Here is a 12,997-nt window from a genome sequence, read left to right as displayed (position 1 = left end):
AGAGTTCAATGTATCTAACCCTTAGCGGTCTGAACCCAGTAAGAGGATATACAGTGGGGGAAAAAAGTATTTAGTCAGCCACCAATTGTGCAAGTTATCCCACTTAAAAAGATGAGAGAGGCCTGTAATTTTCATCATAGGTACACGTCAACTATGACAGACAAATTGAGATTTTTTTTCCAGAAAATCACATTGTAGGATTTTTAATGAATTTATTTGCAAATTATGGTGGAAAATAAGTATTTGGTCAATAACAAAAGTTTCTCAATACTTTGTTATATACCCTTTGTTGGCAATGACACAGGTCAAACGTTTTCTGTAAGTGTTCACAAGGTTTTCACACACTGTTGCTGGTATTTTGGCCCATTCCTCCATGCAGATCTCCTCTAGAGCAGCGATGTTTTGGGGCTGTCGCTGGGCAACACAGACTTTCAACTCCCTCCAAAGATTTTCTATGGGGTTGAGATCTGGAGACTGGCTAGGCCACTCCAGGACCTTGAAATGCTTCTTACGAAGCCACTCCTTCGTTGCCCGGGCGGTGTGTTTGGGATCATTGTCATGCTGAAAGACCCAGCCACGTTTCATCTTCAATGCCCTTGCTGATGGAAGGAGGTTTTCACTTAAAATCTCACGATACATGGCCCCATTCATTCTTTCCTTTACACGGATCAGTCGTCCTGGTCCCTTTGCAGAAAAACAGCCCCAAAGCATGATGTTTCCACCCCCATGCTTCACAGTAGGTATGGTGTTCTTTGGATGCAACTCAGCATTCTTTGTCCTCCAAACACTACGAGTTGAGTTTTTACCAAAAAGTTCTATTTTGGTTTCATCTGACCATATGACATTCTCCCAATCCTCTTCTGGATCATCCAAATGCACTGTAGCAAACTTCAGACGGGCCTGGACATGTACTGGCTTAAGCAGGGGGACACGCCTGGCACTGCAGGATTTGAGTCCCTGGCGGCGTAGTGTGTTACTGATGGTAGGCTTTGTTACTTTGGTCCCAGCTCTCTGCAGGTCATTCACTAGGTCCCCCCGTGTGGTTCTGGGATTTTTGCTCACCGTTCTTGTGATCATTTTGACCCCACGGGGTGAGATCTTGCGTGGAGCCCCAGATCGAGGGAGATTATCAGTGGTCTTGTATGTCTTCCATTTCCTAATAATTGCTCCCACAGTTGATTTCTTCAAACCAAGCTGCTTACCTATTGCAGATTCAGTCTTCCCAGCCTGGTGCAGGTCTACAATTTTGTTTCTGGTGTCCTTTGACAGCTCTTTGGTCTTGGCCATAGTGGAGTTTGGAGTGTGACTGTTTGAGGTTGTGGACAGGTGTCTTTTATACTGATAACAAGTTCAAACAGGTGCCATTAATACAGGTAACGAGTGGAGGACAGAGGATCCTCTTAAAGAAGAAGTTTCAGGTCTGTGAGAGCCAGAAATCTAGCTTGTTTGTAGGTGACCAAATACCTATTTTCCACCATCATTTGCAAATAAATTCATAAAAAATCCTACAATGTGATTTTCTGGATTTATTTTTCTAAATTTGTCTGTCATAGTTGACGTGTACCTATGATGAAAATTACAGGCCTCTCTCATCTTTTTAAGTGGGAGAACTTGCACAATTGGTGGCTGACTAAATACTTTTTTTCCCCCACTGTATAGGTCCAGGGCCTTCATGGTCATCTGTGACACTCAAATTAGTATATGTTACGTTTGGTACTGTTACATAAAACAGAAGATTACTTATGCCAAAAACAGAAGGAGGGAGGTTGGTTGGGGCGGATGGGTAGGTGGATAATGTGAACGTCTAGCAACCCAAAGGTTGCGCGTTTGGATCACATCACAGACAACTGTAGCATTTCATTAGAAACTACTTTGCAACTACTAACCCTAACTCCTGATCCTAATTTTAACCCTAACCTTAAACCCAAACCCTAACCTTAACCCTTACCTTAACTCCTAACCCTAACCCTTAGCCTAGCTAACGTTAGCCACCTAGCTAACGTTAGCCACAACAAATTCGAATTTGTAATACGTATTGCAAATTAGTAACATATTGTATGATTTGTAATTCGTAACATATCATATGAATTGTCATTCATAACATATCATTCGTAATGGATAATGGACATCCACAAATTAATAAATACCATAAGAAATGTAACATATCATACTAATTTGAGTGTCACATATTTATGTTTACTATGTTACCCCTGAGTCTAGGTTGGTGTGTGTATGTGTGAAGATGTTTAGTAAACGAACAAAAAAAATGTGTTAGTCCCCACAAGGTCAAATGCTAGCAGGTTTAGGGTTAAGGTTAAAATTAGTGTTAGGGTTAGAATTAGGTTTAGGGTTAGGAGCTAAGGCTAGTTTTAGGGTTAGGGTTAGGAGCTAGGGTTAGGTTTAGGGTTAAGGTTAAGTTTTGGGGTTAGGGTTAAGGTTAAGGTTAGGGTTAGGGTAAAGATTAGGGTTAGGTTTAGGGTTAGGGGTTAGGGAAAATAGGATTTTGAATGGGACTGAATTGTGTATCCCCACAAGGTTAGCTATACTAGACTGTGTGTGTGTGTGTGTGTGTGTGTGTGTGTGTGTGTGTGAGCTCGTGAGAGTGAACGGTATAAAGTAAGGTGCAGACAGGGTGAAAAATGGGCAGACACAGGTTCTCTTCGGTCTTCAACCAGCTTTAGGATGAAGTACTTCTTAATTAGACACAGGGATAAATATTGGGTAAATATGTTTCAGCGTGTTTGAGCATCAACAGCCGTGTGTCCCTACATTTGGGCCCTCCTGTAGTTTCACCATTAAGGGGTTGGTTTCTCACTCTCCTCCAGCAATGCAACTCTTGAGGTATCATAAGTATTAATGCCTAATTAAAAACATTCCCAATTTGTAACAACTTTTAAAACAATAAACTTCCACTCTTGTTACTAGAGCCATGAGCTGAAACATAAAAATAGTAGTTTTCAGAGACATTCCCTGTTGAATTGGAGGGTAATGGTATATTATGTAAACCCTCACCATCAAGTGGAGCTGTGAGGTTGGTCTGTGTGTGGTCGTCCTGCAACACTCTTCCCCCTCTCACGAGAGAAAGAAAGAATCCTGGAATAGTGCACTGGATGATTGAGGTGGGTCATCACACCCTTTTCAGTTTTCTGTGGTTAAAGCTAGAACCAGCATCATTCCCTTGGACATTCCTTACCTCCCATTACTGCACTCTTACAAGTTTGACCTGTCAGCGAGGGATAGCCTGGAGTAGCATGGCTACTCTACACTGTAGAGCTACCAATACCTTTACAACAGAAACAACAGAAATATCAGAATGGTTTGTCATTGGAATATGCAACTGATTTGTGCAATGTATCTCTCACACACCCAGTATGAGCCAACAGTTGAGCGCTCACCTTTCCTGAGGCAGTGTGTCTGGGTTAGCTCTGCCTCTGATATGGTCAGACTGTCAAATATGTAGTGTCCTGTCTGGTCCAGCAGCTCCTGCGGGACAGGCTTCATACCCATCACATAAACTGTCAATAAAGTTTATTCATTCAAATGCTTCTCTCTGTACAGACAGACATCCACGTCCTGCCAATGCCTCATCTCCTGGTTAAACTTCTACCCCAGCGTGAATGCAAGCCTTCTATTCCACTAAACCGCCCTGTTCAAGTCTCTGTTGCCATGGTGATTGTATCAAACAACTAGTCCCGCCTGGCAGCCACTGTTGGTGCGTGACCCTGGAGGTTGCCAGCCCAGTGTTCCAGTGTTTGTGAATGGCTGGCTAAATGGCTCATTAATCCCCCAGTGGCTGTGACTGCTGTCAGTCACCAGGGGCCTGCTGGCTGGCAGAGTAAATGTTAGAGGTTAACGATTAAACCCACAAATGGTTACAAAGGCTAACGACCCAACGCAGCCTGGGATGGGAAGTTTATTATGCAAAGTAAGGAGAGGCCAGGAGAGACTAGGTAAACAGAAGTAATGAGAGTCCAGGAGAGGCTAGGTAAACAGAAGTAAGGAGAGGCCAGGAGAGGCTAGGTAAACAGAAGTAATGAGAGACCAAGAGAGGCTAGGTCAACAGAAGTAAGGAGAGGCCAAGAGATACTAGGTAAACAGAAGTAAGGAGAGGCCATCAGAGGCTAGGTAAACAGAAGTAAGGAGAGGCCAGGAGAGGCTAGGTAAAGAGAAGTAAGGAGAGGCCAGGAGAGGCTAGGTAAACAGAAGTAAGGAGAGGCCAGGAGAAGGAAAACAGAACACACTAGGGGCTGAAGGGATCAGGGAAACAGCTACAGAGTAGTTTACTTCCTCTTCCTGTCTGTCTGTCTGTTGGTCTGTCGGTCTGTCGGTCTGTTGGTCTGTCGGTATCATTTTCCAGCATTGGGAACATTGGATGTGGACCATAGAACAGGAGGGACTGATTGATAGAGTGGGACCTAACTGCCCCTACTGGGATGGGGAGAGTCCTCAAGGCCTTCAGGATTTCAGGCCTGGAGCCGCTACCAAAGCCATGGCCCTTCCTTAAGGATGTCGCACGCACACATGCATGCACACACACACACACACACACACACACACACACACACACACACACACACACACACACACACACACACACACACACACACACACGCACACATACACACACACACACACACACACACACACACCTGCTGAAAATAACCACGTTAGAGGAAGGGAGGAGCAGACGATGAAGTGACAAGGTATCGTCCATTTCCTCCTTTTTTTGGTTCTCCAGCCCACCTCTCCTCTAAGGGCGATGAGTGAATGAGAGGGAAGGAATGTGCAGGCCGGGGCCAGGGGACATATCTTTGTTTTCTGTAAACACTGTGTGGGCCCCTGCTACAACACCACCACCCTCCCTAGGCTGCTATTGCTCCCAGAAACAGCCCCCCCTCTCTCCCTCCCTCCTCCATCCCTCCCTAAACGGGGAAGGAAGCTGACCCCCTCCACCCTGCTGGGGTCAAAGCCTTTAAAAGGGGGTGGGGGGAGGAGAGGGTGCTTGGCCCGTCCACTGACAGCAAGAAAGCCATGGAGGACAAATTAAATGAATGGTGGGTCTACTTCTCCATGGTAACGGGCAGGATGTGTGGTGTCAACAGTGTTGCTCGCTGCTTCCCTCAAAACAACCGTGCCACAGTCCGTCCAAATAGTATCTCTGTTGTGTTGAGTGTGGTGGTTAATAATTGGCTTTCTAACAACAGCTCTCTGGTGTGAATCTGGCTGGTCAGCCCTGGCATCAAGCCAGACGCCAGGACATACAATACCTGTTAAAGTATTACTGAGTTCAGTCTAATGGCTCAGACAGGGACCGTATCAGTCCACAGACTGACCTCTAGTACAAACCCAGTCTAATGAGTCAGACTGACCTCTCGTACAAACCCAGTCTAATAAGTGCACTTCTGGATGATTTTATTCCAAAGTCATTTCTATGCAGGAAATCCACTTCAGATGTACAGGACACTCTAGGTCTGGGCTAGCAGCACACAGGCATAATAATGACCAGGGAGCTGGCGCCATCTTGTGGTGATATGATGTAATAACATGTGCAAAATTCTGCGAAGTAGCATGGCGCACTAGTTCAAAGTTTACTAGCTAACACTGTAGCCATGTGGTGAGATCTGAGTATGACAGATGAATGCTTGTCTATCAGGGCCTGTATTCATAATGCGGCCCCAGAAATCCACCTCAGTCAAATACATTTTAATCACAAGGAGACAGACAGAAGATGAGGAAGGGTGGGTGGAGGGTCTACATCGAAATATCTCCCCAGAGCTTCGCTGAGTGATCAATTTGTTTTATTGAACTTTGTGAGGGGCCATTGACTGTCTGTGTGGCAGGCGATCATTAGGCTTTATTTACATCCCAGCTTGTTTGCGAGAAGGGAATGAACCCCACAGTAATTTACATGCATTGTGTGTTTGTGTGTGTGTGTGTGTGTGTGTGTGTGTGTGTGTGTGTGTGTGTGTGTGTGTGTGTGTAGCTGGGTTGTTTGTCTTGCTAAAGGACAGTAATGTGTTCCGTGTTTTGTCTGTGTTTCTGAACTCTATACCCTTCAGTTAAAGTAACGAATGAATGATCCTCCTCTATTGTCCCTATATGAGGCTTTGTGGAGGTTTTATGGCACAACACATCATCATTGAGTAGAGTAAGGAGGGTTTTATGGCACAACACATCATCATTGAGTAGAGTAAGGAGAGTTTTATGGCACAACACATCATCATTGAGTAGAGTCAGGACAGTAGGGCCCGTGGTGACAAGACAAATGCTATGCAACTTTGGCAACATTTGGGACGTTTTATATTGCCCTCACCCTAACCCTTTGTTGGGAGGTTCCTTCGAGTGTTTCTCGTGGTGTTATGTTAGGATGTTTATGACCTAACTGGGGAAACCTTAAACATATTTAATCTGAATTAGGCCTACTGGATCAGTGGTGAAGGATTCTGTAGAACAAGCATAGAGGACAACATGAGGACAAGAGAGGTAAAAGGGGGGGATCTGGGTTGAAGCAACATGGTGACCCCAAGCATCACCCATGTTGTCCTCACTCTGGGGGGGTGATTGATCTGTAATCTGATCTGCCACGCCTCTCCCCTTCATACCCCCTTCACCCCTACCCCCCTCCACAATCTTGATTTTATTGAGTGAACCCCCAACACCCACACACACATTTACACGCACACATCCACCCGATCCCCAGGCCTTCCATCAATCAAGCCTCAGGACACATTACTACAGATGTGAATGAGGACGGACGAGACAGACAGATTTATCTTTTCATAATAAACTAACACTTTGTTAGGGCTTGGACAAATCAGATACACCCTTCAGATGAAGCATATGGTTCTGTTGAAATCATTATAATTATACTATCTCCAACATTGCTAAAAAATGCTGGTTCTTGGTTTCAATCGGCTTAATTCGGTACCTTTTGCTCTGTTCAGCTATTGTTTTTCCCAGTCCCCTCGACAACGTCTAGAAACTTGTTTCTCTTTCTAATACACTACTCTTGAACGGCCATCATATCTGAACATTAACAAATATACTTTTAAAGCAAATCAATACACTGAGGTCATTGATGATTAATACTCATGTTGTTGATTGGCAATATTTTGTCAACACTTGTGCTACACTGGAGTGTCCAACAACACTCTCCAAACCTCCCCCTCAAATGCCCTTTCCATGTTACCCCGCCCAATATAATTATTACCCTGGCGCCCCCTTTCGCTTAGGGTCTATGGGGAGATTTAATGTCTGTGTGAGACAGGCATAACATCGGCAGGCCGGTGGGGTAGGGGGCGTAGGGTGGGTTAGGGGGCGTAGGGTAGGGTAGGGGCGTAGGGTGGGGTAGGGTGGGTTAGGGGGCGTAGGCGGGGTAGGGGGGTGTAGGGTGGGGTAGGGGTTGTAGGGTGGGGTAGGGGGGCGTAGGGTGGGTTAGGGGCGTAGGGTGGGGTAGGGGGCGTAGGGTAGGGGTAGGGGCGTAGGGTGGGGTAGGGTGGGTTAGGGGCGTAGGGCGGGGTAGGGGGGTGTAGGGTGGGGTAGGGGGGGTGTAGGGTGGGGTAGGGGGGTGTAGGGTGGGGGTAGGGGTTGTAGGGGTGGGGGTAGGGGGTTGTAGGGGTGGGGTAGGGGGCGTAGGGTGGGGGTAGGGGGGTGTAGGGTGGGGTAGGGGGTGTAGGGTGGGGGTAGGGGGGGTGTAGGGTGGGGTAGGGGGGTGTAGGGTGGGGTAGGGGGTTGTAGGGCGGGGGTAGGGGCGTAGGGCGGGGGTAGGGGCGTAGGGGCGGGGTAGGGGCGTAGGGCGGGGTAGGGGCGTAGAGGCGGGGTAGGGGGGTGTAGGGTGGGGTAGGGTGGGGTAGGGGGGTGTAGGGTGGGGTAGGGTGGGGTAGGGGCGTAGGGTGGGGGTAGGGGGCGTAGGGTGGGGGTAGGGGGGTGTAGGGTGGGGTAGGGGGTGTAGGGTGGGGTAGGGGGTGTAGGGTGGGGTAGGGGGGTGTAGGGTGGGGTAGGGGGTGTAGGGTGGGGTAGGGGGGTGTAGGGGCGGGGTAGGGGGCGTAGGGTGGGGTAGGGGGTTGTAGGGTGGGGGTAGGGGGCGTAGGGGCGGGGTAGGGGTTGTAGGGTGGGGTAGGGGGTGTAGGGGGGTAGGGGGTGTAGGGTGGGGGTAGGGGGGTGTAGGGTGGGGTAGGGGGTGTAGGGTGGGGGTAGGGGGGTGTAGGGTGGGGTAGGGGTTGTAGGGGCGGGGTAGGGGTTGTAGGGCGGGGTAGGGGGTGTAGGGCGGGGGTAGGTGGGGGTAGGGGGGTGTAGGGTGGGGTAGGGGGTGTAGGGTGGGGGTAGGGGGGTGTAGGGTGGGGTAGGGGGTTGTAGGGTGGGGTAGGGGGTTGTAGGGGTGGGGTAGGGGGGTGTAGGGTGGGGTAGGGGGTGTAGGGTGGGGTAGGGGGTGTAGGGTGGGGTAGGGGGTGTAGGGGGCGGGGTAGGGGGGTGTAGGGCGGGGGTAGGGGGTGTGAGGGTGGGTAGGGGGTGTAGGGTGGGGTAGGGGGGTGTAGGGGTGGGGTAGGGGGTGTAGGGGTGAGGGGTAGGGGGTGTAGGGCGGGGTAGGGGGGTGTAGGGGCGGGGGTAGGGGGTGTAGGGTGGGGTAGGGGGGTGTAGGGTGGGGTAGGGGGGTGTAGGGCGGGGGTAGGGGGTGTAGGGCTGGGGTAGGGGGTGTAGGGCGGGGTAGGGGGTGTAGGGCGGGGTAGGGGGTGTAGGGCGGGGTAGGGGGTGTAGGGCGGGGTAGGGGGTGTAGGGTGGGGTAGGGGGTGTAGGGTGGGGTAGGGGGGTGTAGGGGGTGGGGTAGGGGCGTAGGGCGGGGTAGGGGGTGTAGGGTGGGGGTAGGGGGGCGTAGGGTGGGGTAGGGGGTGTAGGGTGGGGGTAGGGGGTGTAGGGTGGGGTAGGGTGGGGTAGGGGTGTAGGGTGGGGGTAGGGGTGGGTAGGGGTGTAGGGTGGGGTAGGGGGGTGTAGGGGTGGGGGTAGGGTGGGGTAGGGGGGTGTAGGGGGTGGGGGTGGGGGTGGGGTAGGGGGGTGTAGGGGTGGGGTAGGGGGTGTAGGGTGGGGTAGGGGGTGTAGGGTGGGGTAGGGTGGGGTAGGGGGTGTAGGGGCGGGGGTAGGGGGTGTAGGGGCGGGGGTAGGGGGTGTAGGGCGGGGTAGGGGGTGTAGGGGCGGGGGTAGGGGGGTGGTAGGGGCGGGGTAGGGGTGTAGGGCGGGGTAGGGGGTGTAGGGGGGGGTAGGGGGTGTAGGGGCGGGGGTAGGGGGGTGTAGGGTGGGGGTAGGGGGTGTAGGGTGGGGTAGGGGGGTGTAGGGTGGGGTAGGGGGGGTGTAGGGTGGGGGTAGGGGGGTGTAGGGTGGGGTAGGGGTTGTAGGGTGGGGTAGGGGGGTGTAGGGTGGGGGTAGGGGGTGTAGGGGTGGGGTAGGGGGGTGTAGGGTGGGGTAGGGGGTGTAGGGTGGGGTAGGGGGTGTAGGGTGGGGTAGGGGGTGTAGGGTGGGGTAGGGGGTGTAGGGTGGGGTAGGGGGTGTAGGGTGGGGTAGGGGGTGTAGGGTGGGGTAGGGGACAACAGACGCAATTAAGGCTCATGAAATATAAATGTCGTTGTATATCTGTCTCTCTGCCTCATCTGGCCCTGGCACCATCTGCTTGCTATCACCACAGTAAGTATTGGGACAGGAGTCATTTGTAGCTTTAATCATTAAAACTTAAGGAAGGAGATAGAGGGCTGAAGGGGGCAACGACGTACCAACAAGTTCTCACACTCTAACTTCAATATTCAACGTTTGTCTGTAACATTCCAACTGGTTAAGGTAAGGGTTAAGGTTTGGGATAGGGTTAAGCCTTTCCTCTATCCCCAACCACAACGCCCTGGCAAGCTGCCAGCCTACTAGATGGTAATAGGCACTCACGTTGCACCCTAGTGGACGGCAGTGAAGGATTCTCCCGACGTCCTGGGGACCTGAACAAACGTTGAATCCTTAAGTCGATCTGATGTGACCTGCCTGGACATGCAGCTGGGTGAGATTAGAAAGGTGGCTGTGATCTGAGATCTGACCTTGCTCGCTTTAAACACACACGCACACGCACACGCACACAAACAAACGTGCACACACACACACGCACACATGCACGCAGGCAGAGACACACACACAGACAGATCACCCAACACACACGTAAACAGTTCTTATACTTTCACATCACCGTCCTCTTCAAAGGTGACCCTTGCTCAAGGTGCACCTGTCATGATCCCGGTCAGCTGTGGCTCTAGTCATTACGTGTAACCCAGGAACAGGTTACTATCCTGGGCCCTGATAGACCTAACCCTGTCCTTCCCAGAGTGCTGTTCAAAGAGGTGGACAGGCTGAGTTATTCCCCGTCTTTCCAGTGGCAGAACAATTCATTCATCATGAGGGGGAAAGGCCCAGTGGCCCACGCTTTATTGAACCCCCATGGCCATTGAACCCCCTTTCTGGGGGGCATCAGGCTCTCCAAACTGTCTCCCCAAGGTTCCCCAAGGTCAAGACTGAGCCCAAAGTCATCGTCACACAGATCTGTCCTCTGACCTTTTGGGTGTCCATAATGTCCCCGCCATAAAGGAGACTCTCGGGGCTGATGCAGTGTCAGAACTAAATCAACTCTTACCCCTTCTTCCCCTTCAACAATCAACCTCACTTATGCAAACACACACTCACTTGCAAGTTCTAATCATTTTATTGGCAGTGAAAGAGGAAGGCAAGGGACTCTGCATGGTTGACAACACAATCGGAGAGATAGACAGAGAGCAGCTTTTAAGGCTGATTTTAACTGTGTCCAGTGGTGCGGAAATATAGGCCTCTCAATACTCAATCTATATGGTCAACTGCATGACTTCAACATGGCTACAACAGATGGAAACAGATTGGAAACATCAGTGTTTACATGATATCTAACAACTGGGTTACTGTCCTTCTAGTGAGACATAAAGCAGACCCAGCAGAGCCATCAGGGTCATTAAAAAGATGAATGGTTCTCAAGCTGAAAACACTCCCTTTGACACCGGTACATCTACAGTGCTGTCTCAATTATCTCACATATGTGTTGTCGTGGAAACGATGACACAGCATACATAAAGAGAAACAAAGAGGCAAGCAGCATGAAGTTTCACATGTGACAGGAGCAATTAGGGTTAAATGCACATTGACATTTTTTTTCACCTAGTCAGCTCAGGGATTCAAAACAGCAACCTTTTGATTACTGGCCCAACCTCTTAACCACTAGGCTACCACGCAGCCCACATATACTATTTATATATTATATTTATCATAGTGATTCAGGAGTAACATTGAAACAGAATAATATGTCCCACCAACATTAGACAACTATACAGAAAACCCCAAATTACTGAAATAAGTCAATTAAATCAATGAAGAGAGAATAGTCAGATTAACTGATAACTACCTCCCGAGTGACGCAGTGGTCTAAGGCACTGCATCACAGTGCTAGCTGTGCCACTAGAGATCCTGGTTCGAACCAGGCTCTGTCGTAGCCGGCCGCGACCGGGAGACCCATGGGGCGGCGCATAATTGTGGTCCTCTGTAGCTCAGCTGGTAGAGCACGGCGCTTGTAACGCCAAGGTAGTGGGTTCGATCCCCGGGACCACCCATACACAAAAATGTATGCACGCATGACTGTAAGTCGCTTTGGATAAAAGCGTCTGCTAAATGGCATATTATTATTATTATTATAATTGGCCCAGCGTTGTCCAGGGTAGGGGAGGGAATGGCCGGCAGGGATGTAGCTCAGTTGGTAGAGCATGCTGTTTGCCAGGGTTGTGGGTTCAATTCCCACGGGGGGCCAGTAGGTTAAATAATGTATGCACTCACTAACTGTAAGTCGCTCTGGATAAGAGCGTCTGCTAACTGACTGAAATGTAATGTAAATGTAACTAAAATAGCAGTGCAGATGGCACTCTGTTGCTAAGTGCAGAGATGTATTATAGGTAATGAATGGTTAGGGGCAGAAGCATTGTCATTTTAGATGAACAGCGATAACTCATGGAATTGTGAAGTGTTCCAAAAACACATGGTTTCACGTGTGAAATGTCACAGGTGAAGTGTTCCAAAAACCAGTTTTCACATGATTTCATATGTGAAATTTAGCCATTGCTATTAATTTAAAATGGGTCTTCCAAATGGACAATGACCCCAAGCATACATCCAAAGTTGTGGCATCACAAATCCCTGACCTCAATCCTATAGAAGATTTGTGGGCAGAACTGAAAAAGCGTGTGCAAGCAAGGAGGCCTACAAACCTGACTCAGTTACACCAGCTCTGTCAGGAGGAATGGGCCAAAATTCACCCAACTTATTGTGGGAAGCTTGTGGAAGTCTACCCGAAATGTTTGACCCAAGTTAAACAATTTAAAGGCATTGCTACCAAATACTAATTGAGTGTATGTAAACTTTTGACCCACTGGGAATGTGATGAAATAAATAAAAGCTGAAATAAATCAGTCTCTCTACTATTATTCTGACATTTCACATTCTTAAAATAAAGTGGTGATCCTAACTGACCTAAGACAGGGAATTTTTACTAGGATTAAATGTCAGGAATTGTGAAAAACTGAGTTTAAATGTATTTGGCTAAGGTGTATGTAAACTTCCGACTTCAACTGTTTATTTCCTGTCAATCACAATGCACTTGGGTACTTTTTGGCCCATCCTTCAAATTAACACGGTATGCCGTTTTGCTCTAGGACCACAAGGACCCACAAGCCTCACAAGACTCATCTGAAGTCGGTACAGCCTCTTCTGACAACTTCTGTCTGTAGCGTCCGAACGGTTTAGGCTGCACACTAATATGACCCCTCTGTGGAAAGGTGAGACTCTAAGATGGCCACAGGCCTCACAAGACTTGTCTGAAGGTCCCCCGGTACCAGTTGAAAACATGAACGGAAGAATATATGGAGACTGTTTAGTGCCAAAAAAAAGTGGTTCAATACATGTA

At 49.4% G+C, this 12,997-nt stretch overlaps 1 pseudogene; it reads right to left on the bottom strand.

The window, feature by feature from the left end:
- LOC121569968 overlaps window positions 1-3,507 on the bottom strand; it is an 87,254-nt pseudogene extending 83,747 nt beyond the window's left edge.
- Between the last annotated feature and the right edge of the window lie 9,490 nt (window positions 3,508-12,997).

The sequence above is a fragment of the Coregonus clupeaformis genome, chromosome 1 (assembly GCF_020615455.1).
Source record: "Coregonus clupeaformis isolate EN_2021a chromosome 1, ASM2061545v1, whole genome shotgun sequence".
Taxonomy (NCBI): Eukaryota; Metazoa; Chordata; class Actinopteri; order Salmoniformes; family Salmonidae; genus Coregonus; species Coregonus clupeaformis.
The sequence above is the reverse complement of the archived record's forward strand: the minus strand, read 5'-3'. Positions and strand labels throughout refer to the sequence as shown.